This window comes from Ambystoma mexicanum, chromosome 8 (genome assembly GCF_040938575.1).
Source record: "Ambystoma mexicanum isolate Mex_15411 chromosome 8, UKY_AmexF1_1, whole genome shotgun sequence".
NCBI lineage: Eukaryota > Metazoa > Chordata > Amphibia > Caudata > Ambystomatidae > Ambystoma > Ambystoma mexicanum.
In genome coordinates, this window is record NC_090929.1 from 493,426,516 (window position 1) to 493,443,236 (window position 16,721).

A 16,721-nucleotide genomic window follows, 5' to 3' on the forward strand; every position below is an offset into this window, starting at 1 on the left:
CTTCTTGGTTCCTGTCGTTGTGGGCGCACTGGTCCTCCTCTGGAGCTCCTTCGCCGCAGAATTTGCAGGTCTTCTTCCGTTGTGGGTGCACGGGCCCCTGGATGCTGCTGGGCACACAGGCCCTCCGCCACCTCCGCTGCTGGGCGCACGGGCCCTACCTCACTGCGGGCACATGGGCCCCCAGATGCTGCTGGGCGCACGGGCCCTTCCAAATTGCTGGGTGTTCGGGCCCTCCGCTGGGCTCACGGGCCCTCCTACGTTGCTGGGCTTACAGGCCCCTCTTTGCCACGGACGCGCAGGCCCCAGACACTGCGGGCACACGGGCCTTCAGATGCTGCTGGGCACATGGGCCCTTCAAAATTGCTGGGCGCTCGGTCCCTCCTTCACTGTGGGTGCACAGGCCCTCGGTCACTGCGGGCACACGGGCCCCCGGATGCTGCTGGGCACACGGGCCCTACAAAACTGCTGGGCGCTCAGGCCTTCCTTCACTGCGGGCGTGCAGGCCCTCGGTCACTGCTGGGCACACGGGCCCACCGTTACTGCTGGGCGCACTGGTCCTCCGTTACTGCTGCGGAGCGTGGGCACTCATCGGCCTCGTCGCCAGTTGTTGGGCAGGGCTCACTCACGCATTCTCCAACATTCACGCCAAGGATACGCGGAGCCACGGTTGGCTTCAACCTTCTTCATTCTCCTGTTACATCCAACTGTCCTTTTCCCTCCCCTGTCCTGCCCCTTCCGCCCTCCTCCCGCCCTAGGGGGGTGGTGTGTGCAGGGAGGGGGGTGGGTGTGTGTGTGTGTGTGTGTGTGTGATTTCCCTTAAAGGGGCTGCGTCCCTTTATTCACATGCAACACATGTGTTCTTATTTGTCACACCAAAAAGTGTTTTTTGTAGAATGCCACATTTTCCTCACAACACATGTGAAGCATGCCTTTGTCAAAAGATGAAAAACAACCAGGTTACCTTTTCACACATAACCTTTTCCTGAGAAGCATTAAATCCTGAAAGTACATTTCCAAATGTCACAGGCTTTTATTTTTTTTTTAGCCTTGCAGTGAATTGCATTCTGGTATGTCATTTTCCATTCAAGATGGGGAAAATAATGCTACAATCATACTCTTTTTTGCTTAAAATGTGTCTAGGTAGTTTATGATTTGTGTACTTTCCAAGTCATCTCTAAAAATCAAAGTATTGTTGAAAGTGAAGTATTGGGGAGGGGAGAGCGGAAATGAGTTATGTTGATTTGGCAGGGATATGGTAAGGGAGGTTGCTGTGCAGGAGACTGGGGATGGTGTTTTCCTGTGAAATTGCTTACTCTCACTATGTCAAGAGCTTCCAGGTAAATAGAGTCTGCTTCGATCACACTATTAAGCAATCCTGCAGTAAAAACATTTTGCCTTGTTGGGTGCAGGCCGAATCCCTGCCCTTACATACTTGGAACCTGCGGTCACAGCATGAGACATGCTTTAGCCCCGTAGCTCACCTTTTAAATATATTAAAGAGCATTGCATGGAGACTTAATTTATTTTGGAAGTCAAAAGTATCTTCATTTGTAGCTTCTGAATTAAAATCATATTGCTAGTTTGGGAAATATGCCAAATATATAAACCTTAAAAATATAAGCAATCGCAAAAACAACAGTTTACTTCAATTAGCAAAACACAATCACAATGTACTCTGCATTCAAAGTCAGGTGGTATTTCCAAACCAAAGTTCCAAAAAACCTTGTCATAAACAATATGTCTGCCAACTACATCTGGGAAAATATGTGTTCAAGTGCCTGAGTTTCAAACTGGTCTCAAATCAGGTTTTACAACTTAACCAAGATGTGTGTTCCTGGGCAAATGATGTTCTCTCAATGTGCCTTATTTACAAAAAATAGAAGTCCTTAAAACTGATTCAGCTCACACTTTCCTCTACGCCAAAACAAACCTCTCATGATCTTGACCCATACTAATAATAACAGCGACGATTTATATACTAAACATCGCAAAGTTTATTTTTTTCTTGGCTTGGTACCGGCAACTTCTTTTACTATAAATTCTAGTTATTCCCTCAAGTATTAAATACCCATGCTGTGACTTAATTTGCTGTGATGTTGCTAAATATGTAAATTAGGGAGCAAACATAGTTTATCCTCTAGGTCCACGCAAATCATGTGATTGCTCTCTGTTCCCTTTGGCTCAACTATGAACCCGTGTGTGTGTGTAGCTCTACACGTACATCCCCTTGTTCGTGACCTTCCCCTTAACTGTGGCCCTGAGAATGAGGGGCCAGGCGCCAGCGCCGGATTCTTTTCTCCCTCCAGTCCAGTCTCAGTTGCTACGGAAGCCGCTAGGGGCCGCTCTCAGCAAAACCAGCTCAGCGGTGTGGCTTCTGCACCGGTGGGTAGTGTAGTTCTAGTGCTGACGCCGCTCGCCTACAGATTGCGCATGTGTACTACGAATCCCGAGAGCCCCCGGGTATCGCCTAAGGGACAGGGCGCAGGCCTCCCGGGGAGCCTGGAGGAGTAGAGAGTCTAGGATCCCCGGGAGAGGGGAGGAGAATCCGGGGGCAACGGCGAGCGTGCATGGGCGTCATCACCTGCAGGTAAAGGGAATTTCACGGAGAAATGTGGAAGTATTAAAGAAAGGTTCGTATCTGCGAGCGAGGGTGCGTGCAACAGTAAGGAAGGTGGACAATTAAGAGGAAGGCTTGGAGATGTGACTGAGTATTTAGGGAGGGCTTTTCTGTTTCAGGAGGGGGTTGAGTATTCGCAAGCATTGTAGAGTAGTAGCGACATTGGGGCTTCTTCAAGTAAGCGTAGTATTGTGAGACATATTGTATGGAGTATTTAGTAAGGACTCGGCCTTCCTTAGTACCAGGGTATGTGGTGAAGAGGTGGAATATTGGGGAGGGGGTTACCTAATATTGACGTGGGTAATATATTCTACAGTGACGTGCAGTTTGAGAAGTGAGGGGTGGATAAGAAGGTGCTGAACTGAGAGTGCTATTAGGAAGTGGTCTTCAAACTGTGGGGCTGGCCTGGCTGAAGGGTGTGCAAGGGGGGCGTGAGACTGTTCTAAAAGGGCACACAGTGACAGCTTGTAATAGAAAATGTAGGCAGAAATGGACCAAGCAGCAATATTTTTACTGGGTGGGGCGGCAACAACATATGGGGGTTTGGCAAATGGTTTGAAGACCACTGGACTAGGGTGGGTTAGAAGGAAGATGCAGTTTCGCGGGGGTCATCTAGGTAGGCTATTGAGCAAGTTGCTGGGCTGGCATATTGATGTGGAGGTCTTCTGTGAGCAGGTTAAATAATTACAGGATTGGGTGAGACTGGAGTATTAAAGATGGGGTTGGGGCAGGGATGGGTAAGTCATTTGACTTAAAAATCTATTTGGTCTATTGGCGCCTGTTAACTCTGCCCTCTCAATTTGTCTTTTTTTGGGACAGGGAGGTCCCCTTGTTGTTCCTAGTGGTTGGGCAGTCCGTTACGGGTGGAAGTGCCTTCTCTGTTCTAGCTCCTTCCTTATGGATCTCCACTAGCTCACCCTTTACTCCCTTCCCAATTTAAGCACTTCCTCTGCTCTTGCTGTTTTTCACTGAAAGCTTAAGACCTGGCTCGTTTCCCGGGCTTCTGGCGATGGACCGTATGATCTGGCTTGGTTCTGGTTGCATTGGCAATTTTGAATTACCCTGCACCCAGAAACCGCATTTTGATGTATATACTCTTTAGAAAATAACAGATCATAATAAAACAATACCTTTTTTTTATATAGAAGTACTCCTGCTTTTATGTACTGTAATAAGTGTTTATTGTGCAGCGTAAGGTTAATACAGCATCCTTAAAAGGATGGTGGTCTGACTAAACTGCACCAGAAATCACATCTGTGATTGTAAGGTCCTCACACAACTCTGTAGCGAATGCTTCACTCGATCAGCTGCCCAATCGGTATTATTGAGCGAGCAGTGAAGTATTAAAGAGGAGGTGTGTGTAATCATTTGGGATGTTAGGTTGGCATATTAAAGAGTAGTTATTGGGTGTGGAGGTCGAATATTTTGGTGTTGAATAAGGCGGGCAGGTATGGAAGAACTGGTGGTTAATAAGGCATCTAGAGAGGGTTGGTGTTAGGAGGCAAAGTTTTAATTGGGGCTGTTGGGTGTAATGGGTGAGGAAGTTATTGAAGTGGGGGATTGGGGAAAGAGGTTGGATTATTTATGAGCGTGTTGATTTAGAACAGTGGGATTTGGGATTGTTCAGTGCACCTAGCTGGCGCCCTCCCAGGGGAGCAAGGACCCCACGATTTGATGCACCAATTACAATAATAATTTACAGGTGCTCCAACTTATTTTCCTTTCACACTGGGCTGGAGGGCCCTGTGCGTGTCCGTTGTCACAGTCGTCTGAGTCAATTGACTAGGCTCTGTTTAAGTAAATAAATACAGCCTTGAGGTTTGTTCCAAGCCGGGTATACCTGTGTTTCTAGAGTTATCCGGCACCTTTCACCCCAGAGGGCAAGCGGGAACTGTGGCCACTGCACACGATAAATGGCCGAATGAAAATGTGAAAAAAGGAAGAGAGAATAGAAGGGGGAGAGGTAGCCCAGATTTAATAAGGTGAAAGGGGACGCGAGAGACAGAGCAGAATGTGGGAGGAAGACAATGACTGCATATGATTAACAGTACGACACAACAAATGGGTGGAAGACAAGAGGCTGAATCGGAAAGGGGGAGAGAGACGGCCGAAGGGAGTCACAGAATCAAAACTGAACAATGTGACACGTCACACACCAAATGGCAGGAAGAGAAGAGGCTCTGTCAGAAAGGCAGAGTAAGACAACAGAAGGGAGACACAGAATCAAAACTGAACAATGGGGAGAGAAAATTAAAGTGCATCGGGAGAATCAGCGGGATAGATAAAAGACGTTCAGGCAAGGGGAGAGCCTGAGGAGAGCGAATGATAGTGTGAAATGAGAGCAAGAGATTGAATGTGGTGACAGCGCAGAGAGACTGAATGAGAGAGACAACGCCAATTGAAAAGAGAGGGAGAGCATCAAGAGCCTGTATATGAGAGACCGAATTCACAGGAGTGATGCAACAAGAGTTAAAAGACAGACTTGGAGGAAGGGGAGTGGAATGGAATGAGAAGGTGTGACAAGGAATGCGAGAGAGAAAAGAGACCATCTAGGAAGGAGCAAAGTAAGAGAGATCCTTATGAGTAATATGAAAGCACGAGTGAGGGGAATTGAGGGAGTTGGAGTAGTAAACAAAAGGGGCCCCTGGTTACGGCCCTGTTCTACCCAGGTCAGTTAACATTTAGCAAAAAACAAATGAACAGGGTCAATGAACCCAATGTATACACTCCTCTGGTTTACAAGCCAAAGACTTATTTGTTGTTACTTTTACATTAAGTTTAATACACAACATAAATTGTAACCAACTTAGAACAAATTATCAAGACACTCATCAAATTACATAAAATATCTACTCATGATACATTAATGCTCACCCAAGACAATACCTTGGATCATGATACAACACATATACATACCCTTCAATCTGTGAAAGATAACGATGTACAAATTTATTAGGGTGTGCTCAGTTACACAATTTAAACAATGTATAAGTTAGACACTGGGTCAGGGAGTCAAAAAGTCAACACAAATGTTTCGGACATTTCTAGCTATGTTGTGTAGCTGCTGTTATGCAGGCCTTCGTCAGGACGAGAACAAATTGTGGTGAGAGGGTCCTGTTGGCTCTGTCGAAAAATATAGACAGACATGCATGTGAGGAATGTGTACAGGGTTGCCAATGCAAATTTATTTTATTCTTTAAAGACAATGTATTACTTGATTCGAGCTATTGACATTCAGCCATAATCTTACCATGTTAGCACAAGTGGGAATCACAGCTTTGATTATTGGCACACAGACTCTTAAGTAGTCCAAGAAAGGTAACTGGTAATCATCTGCTGATGTGTGACCACATAGATCTGTTATTATAAAAACCAAAGGTCATTTTAGTTCCTTTGTTGAAAAATGGGTGCTGGAAACAAATATATGAAAACGGCAGGCTTAAAGGGGGCAAGGCCAATAGGACATCAGTCCCGCATCCACTGGGGTATCACGACTATATGTGCAAGAACCCACAGTTGAGCAGGCAAGCAAAGTTACTTAGTCCCCTAGTCTCTGAGTCCTGTTTGACTTGATTTGGTAGACCATAGCCTATACCATAGCACTGGTTCAAAATGTTTTATATGCAATTTCTGCAAATGATAAGACGCTGTTCAAATGCATGTTTTTTGCTGCAACCCCTCTCGCTGGACACCTTCCATGTGACACAATCAATATGGAATGCTACTCGGAGAAATTATTGTCAATTAAGACGTATGCAAAAATGGATGTGTTATGGAAAATGTGATAAAGTTGATGGCTTACAGATGTGGGCACCAAAGACACTTGTTTTTCTCGATACCTTCCATGTGGCACAATCAATATGGAATAGTACTTGTAGAAATTACTGTGAAAAGGAGTTATTTATTGTATAATCTCTTACTGCAAATGCTAGCTATGTGAACAGAGATCTATTTACAAATTGATGTCTGTTGATGGATGCCCCATGTAAAAATCGGGAACAGAGCCACGAAATGATGTGAAATCCAAAGGTATGTATGCGTCAGTTGACGCTGTGGAAATGTATGATTTTAAGGTGTTTAACGTTGCTTGCAACATGTGGGAAGTACACCATCGCACAAAACAAGTAAAGACCGATCCCAGAACAGTGTTAAAACTGACGGTCCTCTCACACATTACAAAACGGGTAAACCTGGAGCTTTCAATATGTTTTCCAATCATCACCACCACACCCAGGCTCGGCGTTCAGTTGCCATGATGCGCCACGTCACAGAATTGGGACACTGATCCATGAAGAGTCCTTTCCCTTAATCACCGAAACTGGGTAACTTCTGGGGGCTTTCGCAGAGTGAACAGTAGAGCTCAAATTGCATGGGGCCCCTCTGACATAATTAATGGCCACCGAGTCGGGTTGCAATGGCAACAGACGTGTGTTTGGCAGACACAGGCACAATTGTTAACAAATTGTGGAAGTCATACACGAGATATTTGAAACACTGACCGCCGTGCTTACAACTAATTACGGGCCATTATTTTCTCCATAGAAACATACACTGCCACGTTGACAGTGGACAAAATGGCTGCCACTACATAAGGTAGCGGTGGCCATGACAACGCGTACACAGTGTTGGAAAGCAGGCAGCCGGAGGACCTGAAACGCCCTCTTTTTGGAACGTGCAACTACTGGTCAATCTGAGGTAAACCTTTTGTAATACATTTGGAAACACTTTTTGTAAATATAGTACGATCGGCCGGCAGGGTCCATGATTTCATATGAGATGCCACTATGCTCCAGCATGCTAATCATGGTACGGGTGTCCACTATCAAATCAGTGTGCATCCGCCAACATAGCATTTTAAAAGGGTTCCTATAGTGGATGCTTTAACTTGATCTGCCATTGCAAGCGGAAATTAATGCAGACATTCCTTGATCAACAGGTGAGATGTACACCACCTGATTGTGCCCTATCCGTCCCGTGCAGACGAAGACATCTAAGATTTTTCTCTGACGGAGTCCTCTAATCACAAAGAGATGGTAAGATTTCCTTTCCATCTATTTAGTCCACAGGGGTTTCCAGCACCCATTTTTCAACAAAGGAACTAAAATTACTTTTTTGTTTTTATCGTTAACAGATCTATGTGGTAACACATCAGCAGATGATTACCAGTTACCTTTCTTGGACAACTTAAGAGTCTGTGTGCCAATAATCAACGCTGTGATTCCCGCGTGTGCTAACATGTTAAGATTATGGTTGAATGTCAATAGTTGGAATTAAGTAATACATTAATTGTCTTTAAAGAATAATATAAATTTGTATTGGCAACCATGTACACACTCCTGACACGCATGTCTCTGTCTATATTTTTCGACATAGCCAACAGGACCCTCACCACAATTTGTTCTCATCCTAATGAAGGCCTACATAACAGCAGCTAAACAACATAGTTAGAAATGGCCGAAACACAGTCCTGTTGACTTTTTAACTCTTTCTCAGTGTCTAATTTAGACACTGTTTAAATTGTGTAACTGAGCACACCCTATTGAATTTGTGCATTTTTTCCCATGTTATCCTTCACGGATTGAAGGGTTTGTATATGTGTTGTATCGTGATCCAAGGTATTTGTCTTGGGTGTGCATTAATGTATCATGAGTAGATCTTTGATTAATTTCATTGAGTGTCCTGATAATTTGTTCTAAGTTGGTTACAATTTATGTTGTGCATTAAACTTTATGTAAAAGTAACAACAAATAAGTCTTTGGCTTATAAACCAGCAGGAGTGTATACGTTGGGTTCATGGACCCTGTTCCTTTGTTTTTGGCTAAATGGTTTTTGATTTGATTTCGATTTTGAGTAATTTTATTACGCGCACCAGCCGGAGTCAACCATATTCGGGCGCAGATGGCAACTAAAAAAGATCGTGGATTTCATAAGATGAGAGAAAGAGACTATCTGAAAGTTTGACTTAGTTTACCTGTTTGCATTTATCGAAATAAAAAAAGTTTTCAATCTCTTTCTAAAGAGCTCCAGGCTTTCACACTTTCTGATTTCAAGAGGAAGTTGATTCCAAACTTTAGGTCCATAGACCCCAAAGCTTCTGTCTCCTCTTGTGGTGCATTTCGTTCTTGGAATGCAAAGTAATAGTTTGTCCTCCGAACGTAGTTTCCTTTTCGGCTGATAAGGTATTATTTTATTAGCTAGATATGCGGGGGACAGCCCTTTGATACATTTTAACACTAGGCATGCCATCTTAAATGTAATCCTATCTTCCACCATCAGCCAGTGGAGTGATGAGAGTTGGAGTAGAACACTGAATAGACGAAGTAGGAAGAGAGTGATGAGAAAGGGAACAGGTGATGCAGTGTAAATTCAGAGGAGAGAGGACAAGGCAAGTGGAGTAAAGGTGGGACAAAGGCGCAGAGGCACTGAGGATAATCCAAATTTAAAACGAAAGCTAGGTTATGAGGGAGCCTCTAGATGTGCCCTTCTGCTTAAATTCTACCCTCCGTGACAACATGTTTGGTACCTAGGCAACATCACACTCTACTGGATCTTCCCAGAGCAGGCTTCCAACCCTGTCCTTTCTGCTGCCTAAACCTGCTTCTCTACCATTTTGATGGTCACCGTCCTTCCAGCTAATTTTTATACACCCAAAAAAGGAAATGCTGCCATTTGGCATGAGAAGGATCACCCTCAGAAGCATGGTAAAAATGTACTTATGCACACCACACTATTTTGAACTTGCCAAGAGTCAATTCTAGCTAGCTAGTGGTGAGTGCAAGTTTCGAGCCCTGTCAAAAGGATTCACCTGATGTGCTCATCCAGAAAAATGTATGCTTGCTTGGCATAGGGACCTACGTTCTTAAGATTAGGAATGGTTTTGGATGAATCTATGAATCTGCACGGTTCCTGTCCAAAGATGTTCAGCATAAACTCGCCTGTAGAGGCTATTATTGCCATACTGTGTTGTATGAACAGTTCTTGGACAAATCTGAGGAGTGTTGGAGACCGTGTAAAAACGTGGGCTTGTATTATCGCATATGGTGCTAGCAGGGGCAAAAATTCAAGTTGCAAGTTGGTAGCCAGCCATAAAAAAATGGCACTCGCCTCACCCGTTGTATACATTCACACAATTTCTTACTCGCCAGGAGTCACATTTCAATAGCCAATGGCTAGTGCAAATTGTGCACCCTGGTGGGAGTGTCTGGCCTTGGGCAACTTCTGGTTGGAAATACATTCCACTAATGTAGATATTTGAGATTATCCCGTTCCTGATGCCTTGTTTGTTAGGCCTTCTCCCAGAAAGTTTTGTTAATACTAGGGTGACCAGATCTAAAAAGTAAAAAACCGGGACAGGACAACGAACATAAAAGTGGGACTAACTTTTGGAAGTGGATGTACACTTCAGTAGCGGTTGGAGGAGAAGGGTGTTTAAGTGTTACTGTTCGAAAAGCACTCCTATTATAATTAATTTATCACAAACTAACACTATCTGAAGTTGTAAAATGCAGCATTTCTTCTGTGCGAGATTGTGCATGCCTGCCTGACAGCTGTGAAGACATACTACTAAAAACCGGGACAAGTGCAGTTTCCAATGGAAACATAATCTTGAAAAAAGGTCACAGATCACCAAAATCCGGGATCGTCCCGGCAAAACTGGGACATCTGGTCACCCTAGTAATACTCCATTGTGCTGATTTTAGTCTGATTCTCAAGTTACTGGTGGCAGTAATATGGTACAAAGCTTTGTGACAAGAGGGATCCTCTGTGTGTTTTGTGGTTGCACAGTGTTTGGGAGATGTTGACATCGGAAAAACGTACATATATGATGCATGATGCCATAACTAGTTTGTATGCAATTTGGAGTTCTTTTTTGCAATATATTGCCATAGTCCACATGAGCCTTCTATGTTCCCAGAGGATAAGAGTGTGGATTTGGGACTTCTGATCGTGCTTGCGTTTTATTATTTATTGTTTTTTTTAATGAAGGACAGGCCATCCATATCCCTCCTCCCTCTGACTACCCCAAAAAGTAAATCTTAATGTACCCTATCTCGGCCCAACTGCACACAAAAACATGAAATATGCAGCAAAATAACAATTTCACAAAATGCAGTGACCAGATATTTTGAGCACCAAGAGTGCTGAGGTGGTTCGAATTATAACAATGTTGTGTCTGTGGAGTCCCCCCACCCCCCTCTCAGAATTTTAACCCCGTGCTTTTGCAGACTCTGCAGGATGAGAGGGGCGCCTGACCACGGGTGGACAAGCCTATAGGGAACTCTGGAGATTTCTCGGTAGGTCACTGCACCATGTGCCTTTTATGTGGTAACCTCTTATATTTCAAATGTTCTCATAGGAAAAGGGTTGGTCTTGCTGAAAATGTGTAATATGGGGCCACTTTGAACATTATTTCCATGGCCTCTTTTGGTTCCCAGTCCACCCCTGCGCATGACAGTGTAAGTAGGTTCATGGAATGGCGCCTACATTGAGTCAGACACTATGACCAGGGGTACAGGGCTCGCTGGGCCTGCATTTACCTCCCTCTCCTAGTGCCAGCCACCCCATGACTAACGTAGAGTTATGGGGACTCGCAGTGGTGTGGACTTTTTAACAAAGTGTTCATTGAAGGGCTGGGCATAAAAACGTTTGTAGAGTACTGGTTTTGGAAACTCAGCATTGAGCAGGATGCTTGAGTAATGAGAAAGAGGGAAGGCGCTTTATTGGAGAGAAGGGATGGGACTTCACTGTGCTCGGGACATGTTAGAATGGCAGGCAAAATTGGCTAGGCAAAGAAGGTGGGCAGAAAGTGATGAATGCTGTGGGCTTCCAGTGTCACTCTGAAGTAGCTGAATTGTGGCGTGCTGGCTCTGTGTAAAAATACAAGCATGTACACCGTTTTAACAGAGGTAATAGGGGTGTAAGATGGAGACACGAACACTGTGCATGCAAGTGCTCAGGACGGACAGACTAACAACAATGGTGTCCGGTCAAAGATTCGAATCCAAAAGGATCGAATGCCATAGGATCCAGTCAATTTGACCTAAAACAAGAGTCACATTTTAAAAAAAATATTTTTTGGGTTTCCGTTTTGGAAAAAAGTGGTTTTTACCACAAAAAAGGTGGTTTGGGGGGAACCCCACCCCCCCAAAAAAAATCAACCCTTTTGTTTTAGGTCTTTTTGATTCGACCCTTTTGTCATTCGATCCTTTGCATTCGAATCTTTGACATATAACCACTAACAATACCACTTTAAAGATGGAGACCATGCAGGCAGCTCTACAAATAAACATTTTAGCAAGCCTACCACTTTTACTCGGTAAAAAACGGCCGAATACTCCCAGGAAAAGTTAAAAAAAAAAGGGTATACAATTATTTGAAACAAAAAACTGAACATTTGATACATCAGAGCTTAAAATAGTCCCTCTTGAAAACTGTATCTGACGGCTTCTACACATTGTATCTCATTGTGTGTCTGTCTTGCAATATTTTAATGTTCTTGTGCATTGGCGCTATGAAAAACATGTTCACAGTTCTTTTTCAAGCACTGGTCTATTTTTGGAGGCGAGAAAACATCTTGTCAGCAGAGGTTTCTCTTCACAAAAATCACATCCCCTAAACTCTCTGCCGCTCTTGGTAAAAATATAGAAACAGTAAGTGGGTGTTGTGGTTGCACACTGTTATAGAGCAGGGAAGTTGTCATGTGAGGAAGTGATGTCTAGTGGGAGAATTGAGGCCACAGATCAGTTGGAGATGAGGAAGGAATGACTCCCTAAAGGGCAACTAAAAAATGGCATTCAAAAATCATGTTGAGGTGCTCACAGGGAAGGATGCCTCTCACTGCCACCATCTAGGGGTCCTTCTTTCTTCTACTATCTGGTGCTTACACTAGATGAATTCTGCCTGTTGGGGGCCCACTTGTGGTATCTGGTGATATGGACCCAAATATCACAAGGGGATTTGATTTACGGGCTGCTGATGTAGAAATTGCAAATACAATGGAGGGCCCCAAGGGTCATTCAGAGGATCCAAGATGGTGCCTCCTGCACGCTGATCCGGATGCTTAGTGCAGTAATGTTGGGCATACTCAGGAGGTGTTGTGGATAACTTTTGGAATGACAGAGAAAGAGTCTCTGGTGAACTGGCCCATGGTCTCTTCGCCTCTTTGCACTTTGTGTCCGGAAGGGGAGGACGTTCCGGGTAAAATCTAGATTGCATGCCCATTCAGCAACCATCAGGGTGTTGAGTATGCTAGAGTTCAGTTAATAAGGGACCTGCAGAGGACGTTTTATAGTGGTGACTAGGCCTGAAGCATCAATCCATGGGGAGCTGCCGGGGCAAACATTTTACACAGGAGGAAATAGGGGAGCAACGGAGAGGGGCTAACAAATGGAGGCATTACTATTCTGGTTAACCTTCGTAACCTAGGTAAGTGGAATCCTACATTGCAGGATTTTCCATTAATATGCAGAGGATAAGAGTTTTTCTTTGAAGCCCCACATTACAAAAAAGCTTACTCTACATTTGCAAAGCTAGACCTTTTGACTCAGTGAATGCTAGTTATTGAGGTTTTGCCATTGAAGAGAATCTTCGTGCTAAAATGAATGAGGACATCTGTGTAACTTCCTGTGTTAGGTTGAGGGCATCCCCAGAGAAACGCATCGAATTCACCAATGGTACCCTATTCTGCTCACTCGCATTCCTCTGTCCTGGCAAATTCTTTAAACATTGGATTAGTAAAACACTATCCAGGCTGAACCAGAAAGAGACAGAGTATTTTCACTTTGTATGGAGTAGCAAATGGCTCTGTTACACATTTTCAGTCTAGCACGACATGCGCAGTATTTTACTAATCCAATGTGGAGATTTTTCCAGTACACAGTTAAGGGAGAGAGCAAATTCGAATTCAGTTTGTGTGACCAGCCTTACAGATAACTGTGTACCAGTACTCCCTAAAAACAGACAAATACTCCCAACCAAAAGATAGGGAGTACAAATATGTGCAAAAAAATGTAGTGAACTGGCACATAAGACTGCGTCCCTATTTTCATCTGCACATCTCGTTGGGTATGTTCCAGCACTGCTATTAGCAGAGCAGTGCAATCTGAAATCTGTTTTGGAGCTAGTATATTTTACTTGCTTAAACAGTGGGGAATGGGAATTACTTTTACTCCCTAAGAATCGTTTTACTTCAACAAATAGGTAGTACAGTACTCACACTTCAAAATCTTATCTGGACCCCTGGGTGTGACCGATGTGACCACTTGGGATGCACTTCACTTAAAATGGGACCTTATCCAGAGCTCTCCCCTCTTGTTTTTGAATGTGTTTGTCATCAAATGACTGAGAGGTTTTGTTTTCATGGATACTAACTGGGTGCTCCACTCGTGCTTGGAGAAGCTCTACTCCCCAGACTGGCTTTAATGAGAGGGACAAAGTGTCAGTTGTTGCTTTTGCTTTATTCCTGGTAAAGTTGGATGGTATTTTGCCAGCTGGGGTGGGTCATAAGGAGTTGAACATGTTAAGGACATTTTGACTGATGTTTAATAAAATAAGAATAATCTTTCCCTACTGCTAGAGGTTATCCCTTCCCATCTAAATAAACTAAAGGTGGTCGTCGGGAAGTCCCAAATGAATATTTCCACAGTCCAAACGAACTGTAACTGACCCTATCACTATATTAACTAACTTAAATAAGACCAAGAGAATGTCTCTCTTCTCCTGGTTGTCTCTAATAGAAATGTCTCTTCTTTATGCCAAGGTTTTGATAAGTTCTTGTAATTTGTTGAACATACTTTGGTTTTGTTCCCTCTTTAGTGATAGGTTTTCGACAATTCTCCTTGATATATTTCCTTATACTCTGGGCTACAATTGTAAGCCTCTCTGACTCTTGTAACCCAGGTTTCCTTCGATTGAGGTATGTGGTGTTCCCATGTGACCTTTTCCCCTCCTGGGGTTTCTCACTCCGATAGCCTCTTCTCTTATCTGGTTCATAGGATATTTTGATTTCCCATTCGTAATTGCTGGACTTCATCTCTGGTTTTCTCCACTCTTCACTTCTTAAGCCACGGTGCACTTCCCCCTCTTCCCATAGTATTCGTTCCAAATTGCTAATTACTTTTATTTCAGGTTTATTCGTTATTCTATTTTCCAGTTAGACAGTTTTATATTCAGTATCTCTTTTGTCTCACTGGGATGAGTTCTTCCCTTTTCATAACTGTGTCACGGCAGCTTCCCGCTTCTCCCATTCTCCCCATTACCTCTTACTGTGCAGGGGGACATGGTAGGGCTCGGCATTCGCTAGGGTCCTCTCCTGCTTCAGGTTCCGTGCTTCTCAGTGTTGTCGGCTTCCTGTTCTCAGCCTTCTCTCTCGTTGCTGCTGTATATGGGTGCAAGCACCACAGAGCTTTGCACGCTCCCCACTGTCATGGTTTCGGCATGGTTTGCTGGACGTACTGGCCACTACGATGTAGTTGTGGCCATGCCACCACCAGACATAGGATTATTTTCTCTGGGCTCCCACAGGCTTCTCTGTTCTCGCAAATGCTGGGCCTCTGGAGTTAGACTGGTGTCCTCTGCATCCTTGAAAGTTGCGGGCTCTGCGGCTCTGCCTCTCCAAGGTGTAATGTCAGGGGGCTTCCCCTGCTGATGGCACTCGCTCTCTCCCTTCACCCTACACGTCCCAGTTAAATATACCGGTTCCTTTCCTATTCCAAAATAGTTTGTCATTGTCTTCAGTGTGGCGATTCACTTACTCTCATCACTTCTCTCCTCTCATACCCCTTTCATGAGGCCAGTGAGGTGATGCTGCTACCAGATTGTCCCCCACTTCGACTTGTGGCAGGCACCAGTTCCCTAGGAAGTAGGAGTGAACTTTACATGAGAGGAAATCTTCCTCTTGTCAGTAATAGTACCAAAACCACTAACCACCAGCGAAGGGTCATGGACCCCAATGTAAGAGAGTGTGACTTTTGCATGCAAGGATGTCTTCCTTGTGTTGGTGGTAGTCCAAAGGCCATTAACCATCAGAAAATGGTCAATGACCCCAACGATAGAGAGCAAAATAAAGATATGAGTCGTCTTCCCGTGGCAGTACTTGGCAGGTAAGGGAACCCAGTGGGCCAAGTCCAAGAGGTGAAACCAGAATTAGGTGTTGTAGGTGTGGAGCCTGTTGTAAAGAATACCAAGGGAAGGGAGTCATACCGCCTGGTTGTGATGAACTGAGAGCAAGCTACCAGGAGAAGGGAGTCCTCCTGGTAGCAGAGACCGGCAGTATACTCCAAGCGGGATTGGGGAAGGGAGTAATTCCCCATGTCTATGTGAAAGCGTATGTCTGGGGGGGGAGTGAAGGGGATATTTTCCTGACCCACCAAGAGGCAGTCCCGAGTGTTTTGGACTCTACTACCAGAGGAAGGGAATCATTCCCCCTCATAGCTCAGGCCAAGTATTGTTTGGAACATTACTAGCAGGGGTATGGGTGCTCTTCCCCCTGACAGTGTGAGAGAAAAGAGACCGTTTTGAACTGAATAGAACTGTTAAAACAAACCAGGAACTTGAACCCACGAGAAAGCAGTCATTCTCCTATGATTGGCCAGAACAATACTACTTTAGTTATAGTTTGTACTGTGAGGGTCAGAAGCAAGGTTTTCATGACAAAGGATGATGGACATTTTGAGTTGATGGACATCCTGACAGTCACCTTAGATCTTTTAGTTGAGGCAGGGAAATGTCACCCCCCCCTGAACCCCCCCAGCACCCCCACTAGAGATAGTGATAGGTCGTTTTTTTTCTTTTTCACTGAATAAAAGTCTTTGCCCACAAATATGCCACCTTTTTGTGTCAGCCTCCAACAAATAGTGCAATTGGTGTGACTGATGTACCCTGGAGTTGCACACAGCCTAAAATGGCACATCTCCTGTAAATATTTTATGCATCACCATGTACTTCCAAGCATTTTTTTCTTTAAGAATCTCTAATGCTTCTACTTTATGTCTGCCAAGTTGTCGAGCCAGCTGTTTGTTCAACATCCTTATTTCTGTTATAATTTCTAGGACCTGCGCATAGCTTGCATTCTCCTGAAATCGGGTCTTGTTCGCTTACCAAGAAG

At 44.3% G+C, this 16,721-nt stretch overlaps 1 protein-coding gene across 2 annotated transcripts in view; it reads left to right on the top strand.

Moving 5' to 3' along the window:
- The first annotated feature begins 2,449 nt into the window (after positions 1–2,449).
- The window catches only part of MIB2 (MIB E3 ubiquitin protein ligase 2), a 725,636-nt gene continuing 711,364 nt past the window's right edge, over positions 2,450–16,721 (top strand). The window contains exon 1 of one of the 2 annotated variants that reach the window (XM_069610141.1): positions 2,450–2,587. The gene's annotated coding sequence lies outside the window, so the exon portion shown is untranslated. The remainder of the gene's footprint in view (positions 2,588–16,721) is intronic. The other variant, XM_069610142.1, reaches the window with a different exon arrangement.